This window comes from Schistocerca serialis, chromosome 5, assembly GCF_023864345.2.
Source record: "Schistocerca serialis cubense isolate TAMUIC-IGC-003099 chromosome 5, iqSchSeri2.2, whole genome shotgun sequence".
Lineage (NCBI taxonomy): Eukaryota > Metazoa > Arthropoda > Insecta > Orthoptera > Acrididae > Schistocerca > Schistocerca serialis.
This window is the reverse complement of record NC_064642.1, coordinates 219,423,403-219,441,873: the sequence shown is the minus strand read 5'-3', so window position 1 is coordinate 219,441,873 and position 18,471 is coordinate 219,423,403. Positions and strand designations below refer to the sequence as shown.

Sequence of the window (18,471 nt, the reverse complement as noted above, 5' to 3'; positions counted from 1 at the left end):
TTAATAACTTTCCACTCTTCATTTTGTTGTTTCCATTTCTGATATATCAATCATTGTTCTTCTTTTTTGTAGGAACTATAACTTCCCTGTGCTTTTTCCTATAACACATTACATGTGCTTTCAGGGTATCATTTTGCTTTGCACATCTATATAGCAGTCTAAGACTTTCTGATGGTTATTTGATTCACTTGTTATCCATGAATTTGGTTATTTGTTTATTTTCATTCTCTTCAGAGGGAATGAAATATCGTAGCAATATTTATAATTTGACAAGAACGTGTTGAATTGTTTATCTTGAATTATTGGTTTCCATGTTCCAATATACATTTTTTAACATGAGACATGAGATTAAAAGCCCTAATGCTGTCATCATTAATTAATCTTCCCTCAATATATACCCTGTTGTCACTTTTCCATAAGATTTCCTTAAAGTCAGAACATACGCATGTTCCAATATACATTTTTTAAATGAGACTTGAGATTAAAGACCCTAATGCTGTCATCATTAATTAATCTTCCCTCAATATATCTCCTGTTGTCACTTTTACATAAGATTTTCTTAAAGTCAATTTAATTTCTTGATGCTCAGAGAAACCTGTATTCAATACCTCAGATTTAAAGCCACATTTTGATTTGTCAGTGAATATTTGGTCAATAGTACTTTTACTTTTGGTGCCGTATGTGGTGGTATCTTCTACATGTATGTCCATATTGTATGTTTTTGGTAGATTAACCAGTTTCCGCCCTTTTTTTACATTTGTTCTTGAAATTATCATTGAAATCCCCGAGCACAATTATTTATTCTGACTATTTAGACAGTTCAGAAGATTTTCCAAATTTTCAGAGAAAGATTCAAAATTGCTGATGGGGATCTATATATATATGCAGTTATAATTTTACTTTCTGTTAGTTCATATAAACAATATTCAAAATCTTTTTCAATACAGCAGACATTTTTAAACCTAATTTCCTTTGATTTAATATCTGTTCTGACATATACACATGTTCCACCACCTCTGTATGTTCCCCTGCAAAAGCTGCTGATCAACGGAAGTCTGAAATCCCAGCTGCACATTTTTGTATTTCTAGCAGCCAGTGTTCAGTTACACAAATGATTGAAATATCCTTCAATGTATCATTCAAAAGGACCTCTAGCTCGTATACTTTACTGGTTAAGCCCTGTACATTATGATATAAGAGAGGTAAAGAATTATTCAGTTCTATGAGAGGTATATTTCTTGCCTGGTTAATTGTTTGAAGAGTGGGCTCTAGTCTTCTTTACGATTCTGTCTTGATTTTCACCTCCTGGGGGTCCTGGGCTTCTTCTTAGTTCTTTTCTTCTGCAGTGGATTGGGCCATAAAAAATCGTTCATGTGTTGTTTGGATGCTGACCTCTGCTTGATATTTTGCCGTGATCTGTTGTTTTTGTCTTCTGTCCAACTCCTTAGTCTTTTTACTTGGTGATATTGTCTTCTGTGCTGCTTCCCTGTCATTTGTTCATTCAACTGAAGACATATTTTTTGTTAACTTTCTGGTTTCTTCTCTTGTTATTTTCTCATATTGTGGTGGTTTTATCTTCTGTGCTGCTTCCTTGTCAATTGTTTGTTCTACAGCATGCATATTTGCTGTTAATTTTTTGGTTTCGTCTTCTGTTATTTTCCCATATTGTAAGCATTCAGTTTCGATGACTGACTGGTCTAAGTGCTGTATCTTTTGGGTTGCAGCATCTATGTTGCGTTCAACAGCATTCAAAGAAAAATAACCAATAAATGCGAAAGGTGTCGAAAGTTAGGATGTTCACGTGCTCTTTGAGCTCTTACACAGGAGCTGCCACTGGTTCTGGGATAACTCATCTTTAAGAAAGAAAGTCGTCATTGTGCAAAATCGCGCTGTAAGAATAATGTGTGGTGCTCACCCACAATCCTGTTGTAGAGACCTGTTTAAGGAGTTGGGCATGCTGATTATTGCTTCACAATATATTTATTCTCTGATAAAGTCTCTTCTAAATAAGACACTCTTTGAGTTCAAAAGGAATAATGATGTACAAAATTACAATACCTGAAGGAAAAACGACTTTCATCACTCCACATTAAGGTTGTCTTTAGCACAAGAAGGGATACACAACGCTGCTACAATAATTTTTGATCATTTACCCGGTGATATAAAATGTATGAGGAAAGCAAAGTAAAATTTGAAAACAAAGTGAGGTAGTTTCTCATTGGCAACTGTAGAAGAATATAACTTAGAAATGTTCAGAATGTAGCCACATGCATAAATTAGTGATGTGAATGTAAAATGACTTGTTCCACATCATTACGATCCATCTTGAAAAATGATCCATGGAACATGTGACTAACTAAATAACTAACTACTTCATAAGCCACCTTAAAGTCTGTGGCAAAGGCTACTTCTGATACGACTTCCCTTTCTCCCTTTCCTGTTCTATTTGCAAAAGAAACACAGGAAGAATAAGTGCTGGTCATTCTCCACACAGGTTCTAAGTTATCTGATTTTCTTGTCACAGTCATTTTATAAGAGGTATGTGGGAGGATTTAATACATGGTTTGACTCTCTTTGGCAGACTAAGAAATTTAACAGTAAACATATCTTATGATCCACTAATCTCTCTTGTGATGCCTACCACTGCAGTCTGATAAGAATTTCTACAAATTTCTTACACTTATTAAATGAATCCTTGTTGGAACACACCATTCTTCTTTGGGTCTTCTGTTTCACATATATAGTTCATATCCAGTAATGGCCCCAGACTACCAAGCTTATTTAGAAGTGCAATTAATGTGTAACTTTGCTATTTCCACATTCCTTAATGCTCTGCTTCATAACATTACGTATGTACACGATGGAGAATGAATCCTGACAGTTTTACTACCCTCAGCCCACTGTACTTACATCTATATCCTACAAATCACTACAATACGTAGAAGTTATGAAGTAAAACGGCGACAGTAAAAAGAACAACGAAAAAAACGAAATAGAGGAAGAGTGTGAAGCACGTTTAAGTTCCCAACGAACGAGAATGATCACCGTGAGAAGCAAAGAAACCGATGAATAACGAAATTAACGGACTGAAGAATCAAGAATTGCGACACAATCTTATAATTAAAGACTGCAAACTGAAGTGAGCCATGAAAATATCACCCTACGAGAAGTGCGGACAAGTGCGTTGAACAGTACAACTTGGCATTCCAGTACGACCCGACGAAAGAATATTACAAACACAAACATATCGTAATCGGAAAAATGGATAACATCTGACAATTTTGCAACGCGAACGAATTCAGTAGAAAAACACCAGGATTCTGTTGCATGAATGGAAAAATTCGACTAACACCATAGGAAGCGCCTCCGCAAGAATTTTTACATTACATGATTATGGACACTCCAGAATCAAAACACTTTCTTTAAAATATAAAAGCGTACATTGCCTGCTTCCAAACGACTGCTTTCGGTGTCATTTCGATCAACACTAACAGAGATGAAATCGATCATGTTGTCTCCATCCAAGGAGAAATCTATCACAACATGAAATCAATATACCACTACCCAATGAACACTATAAATTTCTGGAAGCACATTTCATCAGAAACGAAGAAGCAGAAAATTACCAACGATGCACAAATATCAGTGGACTGAGATGGGTAGTAGCCCGAGATGTACAGAGGATCTTACTCAAATACATATCAAGTGATTCACATATTCAAAACAGCACTACACCGAATGATTTCTCATGACTATAAATTTATAATTCGGGCCGACGTCGATTTAATGCAACTCAGATACACTAAGTAGCCATCGTAATTGTGGACAATGAAAACACAAGCTGTGACATAACTGTTCAACGAAGAAGAGGACTACAATAGAATGCAGATACACAAAACGGGTTAGAGCACTGTTGCAGAAACAACGAAACAAACATGCCAAATTAAAAAAAAAAAAAAAACCCGCAAAATCCCAAGATCGGCGATCTTTTACAGGAGCTCAAACTTCAATGCGAGATTCGTAACGAAACTTTGCCTCGAAACCTGGCAGAAAATCCAAAGAGATTCTGTTCGTATGTGAAGTATGTTAGCGGCAAGAAACAATCACTGCCTTCTCTGCGCGTTAGCAATGGATATACTGTCGAAGACAGTGCTGCCAAAGCAGAATTACTAAACACAACCTTCCGAAATGCCTTCACAAAAGAAGACGAAGTAAACATTCCAGAATTCGAATGAAGAAGAGCTGCGAACATGAGTAACGTAGAAGTAAATATCCTCGGAATAGTGAATCAACTTAATCACTTAATAAAAGTAGGTTTTCTGGTCCAGAGTGTATACCAGTTAGGTTCCTTTCATAGTACGCTGATGCATTAGCTCCATACTTAACAATCATATACAACCGTTCGTTCGGCAAAAGATCCGTAACCAAAGACTGGAAAGTTGCACAGGTCACACCAATATTCAAGAAAGTTAGTAGGAGTAATCCACTTAATTACAGGACCATATCGTTAACGTCGATATGCAGCAGGATTTTGGTACATATATTGTGTTCGAACACTATGAATTATCTCGAAGAAAAAGGTCTATTGGCACAGTCAACATGAGTTTAGAAATGGCTCTTCATTCGCATGAAGTGTTGAGTGGTATTGACAAGGGATTTAGGATGGATTCCGTATTTATGGATTTCCGGAAGGCTTTTGACACTGTACCACACAAGCGGCTTGTAGTGAAATTGCGTGCTTATGGAATTTCGTCTCAGTTATGTGACTGGATTTGCGACTTCCCGGCAGAGAGGTCACAGTTCGCAGTAATTGACAGAAAGTCATTGAGTAAAACAGAAGTGGGCGTTCCCCAAGGTAGTGTTATTGGCGCTTTGCAGTTCCTTATTTATATAAACAATTTGGGATACAATCTGAGCAGCCGTCTTAGGTTGTTTGCAGATGACGCTGTCGTTTGTCGACTAATAAAGTCTTCAGGAAATCAAAATAAATTGCAAAACGATTTAGAAAGATATGTGAATGGTGCGAACATTGCCAGTTGACCCTAAATAACGAAAAGTGTGGGGTCATCCACATGAGTGGCTGCACGATAAATCAGCTTAATCTAAAGGCCGTAAATTCAGCTAAATACCTAGGAATTACAATTAAGAACAACTTAAACTGGAAGGATTACATAGAAAATGTTGTAGGACCGACGGAGTACATCCAAAAAGTTCAGAGAACGGCAACACGTTTTGTATCATCGCGAAATATGGCAGAGAGTGTCACTGAAATGATACAGGATTTGGGCTGGACGTCATTAAAAGAAAGGCGTTTTTCGTAGCGACGGAATCCTCTCACGAAATTCCAATCACCAACTTTCTTCTCCGAATGAGAAAATATTTTGTTGACACCGACCTACATATGGAGAAACGATCACCACGATAAAACAAGGGAAATCCGAGCTCGCACGGAAAGATATAGATGTTCGTTCTTTCCGCGCGCTATACGAGATCGGAATAATACAGAGTCGTGAAGGTGGCTCGATGAACCCTCTGCCAGGCACTTGAATGTGATTTGCAGAGTATCCATGTAGATATAGATGTACGTACGCTCATTTCCATTTTACCGTTCATAAGATGCCCTCCGGTATTCATTACTATTTCTGCACGGAGAGGACGGATGTCATTTTAATTTGAAACAAATCCAACCGACACAGGCGTAGATATAAACAAAAAAGGCACTTCCAAGGAGTTCTACGCTTACCGTTTAATGATAAGAGACAATGAAACAAACGATCACGTTCCCAAAACGCGCCGTTGATTCCAACAATTCATGGTAGATTTGTATACAAAAAGAGAAGCGGAACGGATGCTTTCCGTAAGACTCAACCAGAAGAACTAAGCACGGAAGAATACATCCACCTTCAGGATTTCATTATAAACGATGGAAACACTGACGAGATCGGGACAATGGTAAGCTTACCGTCATCATACATAAGTCCAAGACATGCACGAGTTCACTCAAGATGCCATGACCTGCATAAGAAAATGTGGTCTAACTGACCTCTTCATAACTTTCACATTCAACTCGTCGTGGCCAGAAATCAAAGAATAACTAAGATGCGGTCAATCCCACGTGCATCAACACGACATAATAGCCGGAGTTTCCCGACAAAAACAAATGAGATTAACTGAAGTCATCACAAAACATCACATCCTTGGAACCGTCAGATGCTGGATGTACACAATCGAAGGGCAAAAACGAGGACTGCCTCACTCAGAAATCACATATGGCTGCACGACAGAATTCCTCCTACAAATATCGACAAAATCATCAACCTACAAGCGTCAGTACTTGGACGACACGAAAACCGGAGTTGATGGCTATCCCAAATACAGAAGACGATCACCCAAAAACGGCGACTGCACAGCAAAAACACGAGGCAGCGACGAACTGGAAACAGATAATCAATGGGTAGTACGGTGTAACACACTACTTTCCAAAATGTTCCAAACACATCAAATCGTAGAATACTGTAGTTCAGTGAAATTCATCAAAGGAAGTTGACATGGCAGTAGTTCAAATAGCCAAAGACGGTGAACAACAAAATAGAAACAACTAGATCCTCATCTACTAAATGGGACGATACATCAACAGTAAAGAAGCAGCATGGCGGATTTTCAGTGTTCCCATACGCGAATACGAACAAACTGTGCAACATCTATCAGTACATTGGAGAATGGACAGAGAGTTTACTCCACAAAAGACACTTCCAGAAACATTGCAAGCGAACCAACTGACCGCTTTTTACCATCTGTGCTAAAAGGATCCGTTCTCGAAAACATTATGCCTACTATATGTGTACCTCCCTACCTATTATACAGGGTGGTCCATTGATCGTGACCGGACCAAATCTCTCACGAAATAAGCGTCAAACGAAAAAACTACAAAGAACGAAGCTTGAAGGGGGAAACCAGATGGCGCTATGGTTGGTCCGCTGGATGGTGCTGCCATAGGTCAAACGGATATCAACTGCGTCTTTTTAAATAGGAACTCCCATTTTAATTACATATTCGTGTAGTACGTAAAGAAATATGAATGTTTTAGTTGGACCACTTTTTTCGCTTTGTGATAGATGGCAAGGGCAAGGGCGTACCCAGGTTCTGAACCGGGAGGGGGGGCAGGTCATACTAGACTCAGGAAACAAGGACTCGATACAACATACAGTACTTCTTACTAAACAAAACAGTAAACCAGTGAAAAACTGCTTTTAAAAAACATTTTAAATACAAGAATGCACTTGTACCATCCGAGAAAACATGCAGCATTTCTTATTAAATAAAACAGTAAACTAGTAAAAAACTGCGAATATCTTCTAGGGGGGGGGGGGGGGGGGGGCAGCTGCCCCCCCCCCCTGCCCCTCGCTGGATACGCCCATGATAGATGGCGCTGTAATAGTCACAAACATGTGGCTCACAATTTTAGACGAACAGTTGGTAACATATAGGTTTTTTTTAAATTAAAATACAGAACGTAGGTACGTTTGAACATTTTATTTCGGTTGTTCCAATGTTACACATGTACCTTTGTGAACTTATCATTTCTGAGAACGCATGCTGTTACAGCGTTATTACTTGTAAATACCACATTAATGCAATAAATGCTCAAAATGATATCCGTCAACCTCAATGCATTTGGCGATACTTGTAACGACATTCCTGTCAACAGTGAGTGGTTCGCCTTCCGTTACGTTCGTACATGCATTGACAATGCGCTGACGCATGTTGTCAGGCGCTGTCGGTGGATCACGATAGCAAATATCCTTCAGCTTTCCGCACGAAAGAAATACTGGGACGTCAGATCCGGTGAACGTGCGGCCCATGATATGGTACTTCGACGACCAATCCACCTGTGATGAAATATGCTATTCAATACCGCTTCAACCGCACACGAGCTATGTGCCGGACATCTATCATGTTGGAAGTACATCGCCATTCTGTCATGCAGTGAGACATCTTGTAGTAACATCGGTAGAACGTTACGTAGGAAATCAGCATACATTGCACCATTTAGATTACCATCGATAAAATGGGGGCCATTTATCCTTCCTCCCATAATACCGCGCCATACATTAACCCGCCAAGGTCGCTGATGTTCCACTCGTCGCTGCCATCGTGGATTTTCCGTTGCCCAATATTGCATATTATGCTGGTTTATGTTACCGCTGTTGGTGAATGACGCTTCATCGATAATTAGAACGCGTGCAAAAAATCTGTCATCGTCCCGTAATTTCTCTTGCGCCCAGTGGGAGAACTGTACACGACGTTCATGTAATTCCTGGTGCATAGAAATATGGTACGGGTGCAATCGATGTTGATGTAGCATTCTCAACACCGACGTTTTTGAGATTCCCGATTCTCGCGCAATCTCTCTGCTACTGATGTGCGGATTAGCCGCGACAGCAGCTAAAACACCTACTTGGGCATCATCATTTGTTGCAGGTCTTGACGTTTCACATGTGACTGAACACATCCTGTTTCCTTGAATAACATAACTATCCGGCGAACAGTCCAGCCACTTGGATGGTGTCGTCCAGGATACCGAGCAGCATACATAGCACACGCCCGTTTGGCATTTTGATCACAATAGCTATACATCAACACTATATCGACCATTTCTGGAATTGGTAAACGGTCCATTTTAACACGGGTAATGTATCACGACGCAAATACTGTCCGCACTGGCGGAATGTTACGTGATACCTCGTACTTATACGTTTGTGACTATTACAGCGCCATCTATCACAAAGCGAAAGAAGTGGTCTAGCTAAAACATTCATATTGCTTTACGTACTACACGAATATGTAATAAAAAATGGGGGTTCGTATTTTAAAAAACGCAGTAGATATCCGTTTGACCTATGGCAGCCCCATCTAGCGGGGCAACCATAGCGCCATCTGGTTTCCCGCTTCAAGCTAGAAGAGTTTCGTTCTTTGTAGTTTTTTCGTTTGATGCTTATTTCGTGAGATATATGGACCGGTCACTATCAATGGACCACCCTAAATGTGGAGCACAACAAGAAAAATCTTTCAACGACGGAAACAAGGAATTCCAGTAGATCATTCAAGATCATGAAAACTGGCGCACTAGGCCGAGTATACTCCGTACATCCGAACAATACAGAATGTTTCTATCTCCAGATGCTGCTACATGACATACGGAGACCAAAACGTTTCACAGATCTCAAGATTGTTGACGGTTACCTGTAACAGACGTGCAGAGAAGCATGCCTATGCTTAGTACTATTGGGAAACGACAACCACTGGGAATTAAGACTACAAGAAGCCTTACTCACAGCCTCAGCTGAACAAATGAGATAATTATTCGCCCTAATTCTAACAGCATGTAACCCATCGAAACCAAAACAGCTATGGGACTTCTTCAAAGAGTGTACGAATCCGACAAGCTCATCATGAGCTGACCAACGAATTCAATGACATCTTCAATTAAACATTCATTCGCTTAGAAGGCAAATGTTTAGCAACAAACAAACAGATCTTTAGTACAACTTGAGATGCAAGCACCACGAAAAGATGCTATCAGTGTGCTAAACTTCGAAATTACAAAGGAAAAAATTTGCAATATCAACAAGCTACTTTAATACGTTGCACACAACAAACCACTCCTCAATGACAACCAAAAGGAAAATAACAATCTTATCAAGAATTACGCAGTTGGACGCACTAGGCGGCACCGAAAAAATGTTTCCAATAAATCTATTGCTGGCGGAAATACGTGCAAAACAACACGTCGCTCGTGCACTGCCATCATCCGGTATTGCAGCCACACTTTCGGAAGGAGGACAAACTGCCCGTTCCGCCCTACAACTAGCGTTGAATACAGCCGAAGAACAGTTCCCGATATGTAAAGTTTCAAGAGCAAGTGGACGGGGTGAACTTCTAAAGCAAGCTAAAATTATCTTCTGGGACGAATGCACAATTGCACATAAAAACACTCTCGAAGCCATAGACAGAACATTACAAGACTTGCGAGGAATCTCTGAAGTGATGGGAGGAGAGTTAATCATACTCTCAGGAGACTTTCGGCAAACACTTCCAGTTATCCCCAAGACGACACCAGTAGACGAGATCAATTCATGCTTAAAAAAAGTCACATCTCTGGCCACGCTTACAAATATTAGGACTAAGAAAAAGTATGAGAGCTGAACTATCGAAAGACGAAACAACAGCGCATTTTGCTCAACTTTTACAAACAGCCGAAGACACACATCCTATTGACCAGACGACAGGCCTCGTTAAACTCAACAGCGACTTCTGCAACATAGCCGCTGCTGAAAACGAGCTCGTCGACCAAATTTATCCAAATAATGTTCACAATTATACCAATACGGACTGGATATTTTAAAGGGCAGTTTTGGCAACTAAAAACTACTGTCGACAATATCAACTTTAATATTCAAAAGAAAATTCCCGGTGAAGAGAGAATATACAAATCGATCGACACGATGTCAAACGTTGAAGAAAGTGTTAACTTCCCCACAGAATTTGTAAACTCTTTGCAAATACCAGGAATACCATTACACCGCTTTCGACATAATATTGTATCTCCGTTCATACTACTCAGAAATCTAAACTCACCAAAACTATGTAATGGAACAAGTATGAATATCACACAGCTATCGAATAACATCATTGCAGCTGAACTTAAGACTGGAAAGTACAAACGACACACATTATTTATCCCAAGAATACCACTGATCTCTACTGAACTGCCATTCTAATTTAAGATTCTGCAATTTCCATTCAAATTAGTCTACAGTTTTACAGTTAAGGTAGCGCAAGGACAAACTTTAAATATTGCGGCATCGACATCAAAGACTCATGTTTCTCTCATGGTCTACTAAATGTATCTTGCTCTCGAGTAGAACATTCGAAAAAACTGTGCGTATAAACCCAAGATAACAAAATGAAAATTGTTGTTTGTAAACAAGTAGTGTAAATAGCTAGAATATGATTTCAATAAAAAATGTTACCTCTTATACTTTAACAAGTGCTGTAAATAGTTAGAATACGTATTCAACTTTTTTTTACCTCTCATATTCACAGTTTCTCCTTTTATTTCATCTACCACACATTCTCGTATCTCCTCCCTAAGCGAAGCTGGGTACCCCAACTAGTATAATTATAAGCAATAAAAAATAAAACAGAAAACTAGAAATATCTGTGGAGTTTTGTTATTAAAAAGGATGAAATACTTTGCATGTAATTTTTAGGTTTGAACCGAACTAAACCTACACACATGTATCAATTTAAATTTGTTTAACCACTTTTAATCATCATACATGCTAGTGATGTTGACACAGGTTGAAACGTAAATAATGCACCCAATTAAAGACAGCAACTCATGTTAGCCAACAATGAAATGCCGCACAGGTGGTAAGTAAAGATAAAACCAAACAAATTTATAAACAACGAGTCAAAATGTAAGGTCTTCTTGCATGACTCACAGATTCTCAATTGACTAACTTTCGTTTTGTAAAGGCGATTTTGAACGCCTTTTTGACAGTCTTTACTGAAACTGCGTGTGAAGGAAGTGTACTAAAAAGTTTAATGTCCAGTTATAAATAATTATTTTGTTTTTCCTAAGTCGACGAACGACATGTAAACTTTATTTTTCTCGTTTTTACCTCGAACCAAATAATTAATAAAACATATATAAAGCTTGCAACTTTAACTCCCTTTTCATTTTCTTGTTCATCCACATTCAACGTTGTTTCCTACATATTTGCTAGTAACGTAAGAAAAAATATTGTATATCGATTTCTAAAATTTTTGTACTTACTTCTGTCACATTACAGGTATATGGAGGGTGTGCATTTACCGAAATGCATAAACAGTATAACACCAGAAAATAAACTAGTTTCATGGTCGAAAGATTTACAGCGGCAGCAGCGCAGCAACACAATTTCCTTTTGCTGTACTCGTAACGAGTAACGATACGAACAAGGCGCCGCTAGTATTATAGTGTGTCATTGGCAGTGACGTTGCGATAGTAGGGTTCGAGGTGGGGGGGGGGGGGGGTCTTGACAGCAGCTGAGCGGCCATTGACTTCTTATTACCTTCCCCTCGATGGCGTTGAAACTACACGGCATGCCTGGTAATTTTGTGTATGTAAAACGATGCGCGACATTTTACCGAAGAAAATTATCCTGCCAATTGCACAGCAGCAGGAATGAAAACAAACAAGATGGCGAAAACTTTCACAAGATTACGAAGAAGGAGGTTAAAACCATCAGTGTTGTCGCTCTGCAACTAGTTACACAAAGATAGAAAAATTACTCGGAAATGAATACTGTTCATTAATGTTTTTTGCCGTTACGAAGATGGGTGCAGCGCGTGAAGAATGATTTCTTACAGGCCCCTGTGCGAACTTGCAGTAGTAAGTTCCGGTTCTCTGTCTTTAGCGGCGCATTTGTGCCTGGAAAATATTTATCGATTTTACTCTGAAGATAATTATTTTCTTCTTTCTTCACGCGAGATATTTACTCACATTTTTGTTAACTGAGATGTTTAACCATTTATCGAACTGCTGCACGAAGGAAACATGTCAGGTAAGACATTCACGTCGTCCGTCTTTGCGCACGCTCCACGCCTCCTGTCGTTCTCATTCTTCTGCCTCTGGGAAACGGAGTGAGTGAAAAGTGATGGACTGTGTGGCCCTGTACGAGACCTAGTGTCCTTTATTTTCCCTTGCTGGTTCTTATGCGAGATGACCGTTGGCTACAACAGAACCATTCAGCACTATCAAATGCTGCTTCTCAATAGCGTTTTGTCAAACGATCGTCTTCTAACACACCGAGGATTCCCTTCTAAGTACACGGAGTACTTCTGTAACACACTTGTACTACCGAACCGTGCAGTATGAAATGTAGCAACACGCCTATGAACTGCTTCGATGTCTTCCTTCACTCCGACTTGCTGGGATTCACAAACACTCTTAACAAGACGGTGTCCAAAAGTGGGTCGCACCTATGTTTTGTACACGGTGTCCCTTATAATATGTAGATGTTAACACTCTCCCAGAAAGCTACCAAAAATTCGCAGTCGTTCATCGCCGTCTCTAAAGCTGAATCTGTGTACCTACTCGTTCCATTTTTTTTCGTAATCTTACTCCCAGATAGTTAACCGACTTGCCAATAATACTTCAAAAATTGCTGTTCGCACAGCTCGCCAGAACGCCTGTTGCGTAAGCGAGAATAGCGGGCAATAGCGTTGGCCAGCGGCTCATACACGTAGTGTACGCTAATGTTGTGCAACGATTTGAATTTTTTCCTACAGCGCTCGATAAAAAGTGCAGTATTCAGTATGGTTTTAAATTATGAACGACGAAGAAGCTGCTGCTGTGGCAGTTGCTCTACTTGAGGTTCAATGAGATAAATGTCAATCAGAATATTTCACTTGCTGGTGCAACATCTGATCTGCACAGCGAAAACGCTATGCTTGTTCGTAAGGAATTCTTGTAAAAGGTTTTTCCTTGTAGCTGTAGGCTATCGCCTCTGTACTTAGTGAACAACAACGCTGAAGGGTAATGCTAATGTTTCCGGTTTATACAGGGTGTTACAAAAAGGTACGGCCAGACTTTCAGGAAACATTCCTCACACAAATAAAGAAAAGATGTTATGTGGACATGTGTCCGGAAACGCTTAATTTCCATGTTAGAGCTCATTTTAGTTTCGTCAGTATGTACTGTACTTCCTCGATTCACCGCCAGTTGGCCCAATTGAAGGAAGGTAATGTTGACTTCGGTGTTTGTGTTGACATGCGACTCATTGCTCTACAGTACTAGCATCGAGCACATCAGTACGTAGCATCAACAGGTTAGTGTTCATCAGGAACGTGTTTTTGCAGTCAGTGCAATGTTTACAAATGCGGAGTTGGCAGATGCCCATTTGATGTATGGATTAGCACGGGGCAATATCCGTGGCGCGGTACGTTTGTATCGAGACAGATTTCCAGAACGAAGGTGTCCCGACAGGAAGACGTTCGAAGCAATTGATCGGCGTCTTAGGGAGCAGCACGGAACATTCCAGCCTATGACTCGCGACTGGGGAAGACCTACAACGACGAGGACACCTGCAAAGGACGAGGCAATTCTTCGTGCAGTGGCGATAACCCTAATGTCAGCGTCAGAGAAGTTGCTGCTGTACAAGGTAACGTTGACCAAATCACTATACGGAGAGTGCTACGGGAGAACCAGTTGTTTCCGTACCATGTACAGCGCGTGCAGGCACTATCAGCAGCTGATTGGCCTTTACGGGTACACTTCTGCGAATGGTTCATCCAACAATGTGTCAATCCCCATTTCAGTGCAAATGTTCTCTTTACGGATGAGGCATTATTCCAACGTGATCAAATTGTAAATTTTCACAATCAACATGTGTGGGCTGACGAGAATCCGCACGCAATTGTGCAATCACGTCATCAACACAGATTTTCTGTGAACGTTTGGGCAGGCATTGTTGGTGATGTCTTGATTGGGCCCCATGTTCTTCCACCTACGCTCAATGGAGCACGTTATCATGATTTCATACGAGATACTCTACCTGTGCTGCTAGAACATGTGCCTTTACAAGTACGACACAACATGTGGTTCATGCACGATGGAGCTCCTGCACATTTCAGTCGAAGTGTTCGTACGCTTCTCAACAACAGATTCGGTGACCGATGGATTGGTAGAGGCGGACCAATTCCACGGCCTCCACGCTCTCCTGATCTCAACCCTCTTGACTTTCATTTATGGGGGCATTTGAAAGCTCTTGTCTACGCAACCCCGGTACCAAATGTAGAGATTCTTCGTGCTTGTATTGTGGACGGCTGTGATACAATATGCCATTCTCCAGGGCTGCATCAGCGCATCGGGGATTCCATGCGACGGAGGGTGGATGCATGTATCCTCGCTAACGGAGGACATTTTGAACATTTCCTGTAACAAAGTGTTTGAAGTCACGCTGGTACGTTCTGTTGCTGTGTGTTTCCATTCCATGATTAATGTGATTTGAAGAGAAGTAATAAAATGAGCTCTAACACGGAAGTAAGCGTTTCCGGACACATGTCCACATAACATATTTTCTTTCGTTGTGTGTGAGGACTGTTTCCTGAAAGTTTGGCCGTCCCTTTTTGTAACACCCTGTATATTTATCTGCTCTAACATCCCACAATGGCTGCAATGATTTGCACGTTTCGATGCACTCTAGTATGAATGATCTTTCTTCTTGTTCTGAACTCTTTTCACTAGACAAACACAACACTCAAGACAAAGAACCATGGGGTCAATTCTAGTGTCCGATCCCATTCGTCGGCTATGAGCAAAGACGTCTTACCTAGCACAGAGACGCTACACAGAGGCAATCTTTGAAAACAACTGATCATACTCGTGAACAAACGAATGTAACATAGATGAAGCCACGTGATTAATTACTTAGTGATAAATTATATCGAAAAGAACGGAAGGTAACGAAAATAAATAAGAACACAAAACGAGAAGTACACGTGTATGAATAAATCATTATCGTAATTTATTCGCGTAAGAAAAGCACAGAGAACCTTTAAATCCATTACAGTACAGCGCATGATGAAGACGTAACATTGTGAAATAGCATTAATTTTTAATAATAATTATTGAATCTCACAGATGTAGAACACAAGTAACGAAAATTCGCAAGAAGTAGGGTCTAAATAATATTGTAATCAGTTCAAATGGTTCAAGTGGCTCTGAGCACTATGGGACTTAACATCTATGGTCATCAGTCGCCTAGAACTTAGAACTACTTAAACCTAACTGACCTAAGGACATCACACAACACCCAGCCATCACGAGGCAGAGTGAATCCCTGACCCCGCAGGGAATCGAACCCGGGAACCCGGGCGTGGGAAGCGAGAACGCTACCGCACGACCACGAGATGCGGGCTGTAATCAGTAACTAGGATTAGGCTATAGAGGTCAGTTCCAGTTACCGATTCCAACCATTCCACGATTCGTTATTTAGACAGTTTTAACAACAAGTGTGTGCATAAAGTGTTACAGGATTTCTACATTTGATATTACTCTCTTCACCACTAAGAAACAAAAAATTAGATTCTTTACCTACAATATCTGTTACTTTTTCGTAGTACTTCTGATATCAATAAGAAATATAGAAATCCTACAAAAACCTAACATCAAAATTATGATCCACTGAATAGTTACCGATTTCAATTTTTGTTATACCAATACACTAGTTTTAAAGAGCAATAAAAAATGTAGAAATGCTAGTACGTTTCAGATCATACAACTCCTGCAAAAGTAACTTACATATGAATCATGAAACGGTTGGAATTGGTAACTGGAATTTTCCTGTAGAGGTTAATTATAGTTGATTCCAATATTCGTTACTTTCAGTGGATTTTCGGGAGTTGTGTACTGGCTTTTCTTCTAGAATTCAGCGTGTCGGTTTCTCAACATTTCATGCTTCTGTTTCGTATTTGTTGTCATTCATTTCATTTTCCCGTTTTTCTGTTACATTTTAGTTTCTCCTCGTCCAGAACCCCAACTTTCCTGCTCTTCTCCCGCTAGAGTCAATAGTTAAGACTAAAATGAACGGTATTTTATAGTAGTATGACTTCACCATCGCTTTACTGTAATGCAATTTAAAGTTTGTCTGTGCTTCTCTACTCACATAAACGACGGGAATAATTCTTATCAGACATGAAAATTTGTTTTTAATTCTTGTTCTTATTTGTTTTCGTTATCTGCAATTCGTTCATAAAACAGGGTGTCCCACTTAAAACTACCTGATTTCAAAGAACCTGGGAAAAATAACACAGTGGATACGACAATGAAAAATGCACTACATTGTACAGCATCTCAAAGGATTTATTTATTTATCATCAATACACCTCTACATGTGAATCATTTGTAGCACGAAGAATATCAAGTCTATGTTAAAAAAAAATGGTTCAAATGGCTCTTAGCACTATGGGACTTAACAGCTGTGGTCATCAGTCCCCTAGAACTTAGAACTACTTAAACCAACTAACCTAAGGACATCACACACATCCATGCCCGAGACAGGATTCGAACCTGCGACCGCAGCGGTCACGCGGTTCCAGACTGAGTCTATGTTCAATTTCTTGCCAAGTTATTTGTAACATTTTCCACGTTGGGATTCGATTTTGATGTAGCAACGCTGGACATTACGTGTAATACGACATGACTCGGTTTCAGCTTCAATTTTAGAACTGAATTACACATGACACAACTACGCTAACAAACTAACACATAAACGGCCGTCACGCCAAGTCTCGCTCACAATAAACATGAATTTCAACTTGATCAAGTCACAGTAACGGTTGCGCATACACAGTTTGCAGGATTTTTGAAACCACCCTCGCAGTAGACATCTTTTGGCCAGGATGCTCTTTTTCTCTGCGCTATGCCGTTTCTCATATCGTAATTTCTTCGTCTGTCATTCGCAATTTTTCATTGAAGTTGACAGAATTTCATCACTTCATCTATTACGTGGTGCCTACTTTTGATATTAAGTCTATCGTTAATGTCAATTTTTCTGTAGAGTGTTCATCCTCTCAAACTGGGGAACAATCAAGAATGGGGTGCCGCTGTTCTTAATATATATTAATGACTTGTCATTCCATATTCACGAAGATGCAAAGCTGGTACTTTTTGCCGATGATACAAGTATAGCTGTCACCCCGACAGACAAGAATTAACTGGTGAAATTGTAAACGATGATTTTCAGAAAATCATTAAGTGGTTCTCTGCAAATGGACTCTCATTAAACTTTGACAAAACACAGTATATACAGTTCCACACAGTAAATGGAATGACCCCACTAATAAATATAGACTTCGATCAGAAATCGGTAGCTAAGGTAGAATATTCAAAATTTCTAGGTGTATGCATTGATGAGGGTTTGAACTGGAAAAAACACACTGAGGATCTGCTGAAACGTTTGAGTTCAGCTACTTATGCTATTAGGGTCATTGCAAATTTTCGCGATATACATCTGAGTAAATTAGCTTACCACGCCTATTTTCATTCTCTGTTTTCGTATAGCATCATATTCTGGGGTAACTCATCATTGAGTAAAAGAGTGTTAATTGTACAAAAGCGTGTAATCAGAATAATTGCTGGAGCTTATCCAAGATCATCCTGCAGACACTTATTTAAAGAGCTAGAAATCTTCACTGTAGCCTCACAATATATACATTCACTTACGAAACTTGTTATTAACAATCAGAACGAATTCAAAAGTAATAGCAGTGTACATGGCTACAACACTAGGAGAAAGGGTGATCTTCACTACTCAAGGTTAAATCTAACTTTGGCTCAGAAGGGGGTAAATTATGTTGCCACAAAAGTCTTTGGTCACTTACCTAATAGCATGAAAAGTCTGACAGATAGCCATTTAGCAT

At 39.7% G+C, this 18,471-nt stretch overlaps 1 protein-coding gene across 7 annotated transcripts in view; it reads right to left on the bottom strand.

Annotated features, from left to right (window-relative positions):
• Positions 1–18,471, bottom strand: part of LOC126482327 (uncharacterized) — a 463,601-nt gene that overhangs the window by 92,845 nt on the left and 352,285 nt on the right. The gene's annotated exons all lie outside the window — the stretch shown is intronic.